Here is a 2068-nt window from a genome sequence, read left to right on the forward strand (position 1 = left end):
CCCACATAGATAGATCAAATACGCAAATGCCCCTATACATGCTGAACGTCTGTGCAAACAAAAGGAACCACACGTCACCCACACACTCTATCACACACTACTCTCTGCCTGTAACAGACACAGATGCAATAATTAAGCACCACCATGGACCAACGTCCGGTGCATCCTATCCGCCACAGTACACCAACCAGACTATGATAACCAGGCCACGAGGTCCAATCATAAAACAGAATATCCCACTCGTCCGACAACCACAATTGCTCAGATAAGCCACCAACACCCACACATGTCCCACACAGGGGTGCACCCAACATCACCACACTGCCTCGTCTTACAGAACAAACACACTGGCAGGAATGAAACACACAGGTCTGCCGCAACCTCGGACACGGCGCGCCCCCTCTCACTACCGAAAAGCGCATCCCAACGTGACATACCTCCTTTGACACACTGACGCTGCCTCGGGCATCCACTTCCTACGGTCAATATGAACGAACCTCGCCCCGCCCCCCCCCCCCCCCCCCACCAACACGCCATCCCATACCACAATGTGTACCGTACCCAAACCTAACGTGTACTGTACTACAACGCAATGTGTACCAAAAACACAACCCAGTTTGTACCTTAACCTAACCTATGTCACCTTAACCTAACCTATGTCACCTTAACCTAACCTATGTCACCTTAACCTAACCTATGTCACCTTAACCTAACCTATGTCACCTTAACCTAACCTATGTCACCTTAACCTAACCTATGTCACCTTAACCTAACCCATCTTGCACCTTAACCTAACCTATGTCGCCTTAACCTAACCTCTGTTGCACCTTAACCTAACCTGTGTTGCACCTTAACCTAACCTGTGTTGCACCTTAACCTAACCTGTGTTGCACCTTAACCTAACGCAATTTGCACCGCAATGTAACGCAATTTGCACCGCAATGTAATGCAATTTGTACCGCAATCTACCCCAAGTTGTACCGCAATCTACCCCAAGTTGTACCGCAATCTACCCCAAGTTGTACCGCAATCTACCCCAAGTTGTACCGCAATCTACCCCAAGTTGTACCGCAATCTACCCCAAGTTGTACCGCAATCTACCCCAAGTTGTACCGCAATCTACCCCAAGTTGTACCGCAATCTACCCCAAGTTGTACCGCAATCTACCCCAAGTTGTACCGCAATCTACCCCAAGTTGTGCCGCAATCTACCCCAAGTTGTGCCGCAATCTACCCCAAGTTGTGCCGCAATCTACCCCAAGTTGTGCCGCAATCTACCCCAAGTTGTGCCGCAATCTACCCCAAGTTGTGCCGCAATCTACCCCACGTTGTGCCTTAACCTAACCCACGTTGTGCCTTAACCTAACCCACGTTGTGCCTTAACATAACCCACGTTGTGCCTTAACATAACCCACGTTGTGCCTTAACCTAACCCACGTTGTGCCTTAACCTGCTCTGTAAATGGCATATGACACGTTACATTAATGTATTGTTGTCCAACCGCAACCCGCTCAGAATGTTGTGTACACAGCTACGTGTCATCTCCCCATAACAGCTGTATTGCAGTGTGGTACGCCATAGAGACGTGTGGGAGTAATGGACGCAGTGGATGGCGATCAGCATGAGCCGTCTGTTCATGTAGTGGCGCGTGTATGCAGACATAGTAGTCTCTTCTCACACAATGTGATAGCACGGTGTCCCGCGTTCCACATCTGCGACATGCTACAGAGGCCGGTTGACAGTTCGTCGCGCAATGGACATCGCATACGTACGGGGGCACCTTCCACGTGCCCTCTAGTCGGGCACATTTTGTTGCGTGGATGTGAGCGGATGTAGTGTGTCTTGACACCTGACAGGCAGGCATGCAATAATAGTTGACTTTGCAAACGGGGATGGACGTGGACGTGTACGTTTACTGGTGACGTTACGCAAATGAACAACTGGTAACCCGTTGTGGTGCGGTTGATCTTGCTGGAGGTACATCTGTGAGGGCAACGATCGGTACAGCTATGACGCGGTTGTGTCAGCGATACCCACCACACCAATGAACGTGAATGTGGATCTGGGTG

Source organism: Schistocerca cancellata, unplaced genomic scaffold (assembly GCF_023864275.1).
Source record: "Schistocerca cancellata isolate TAMUIC-IGC-003103 unplaced genomic scaffold, iqSchCanc2.1 HiC_scaffold_127, whole genome shotgun sequence".
NCBI classification, from domain to species: Eukaryota; Metazoa; Arthropoda; class Insecta; order Orthoptera; family Acrididae; genus Schistocerca; species Schistocerca cancellata.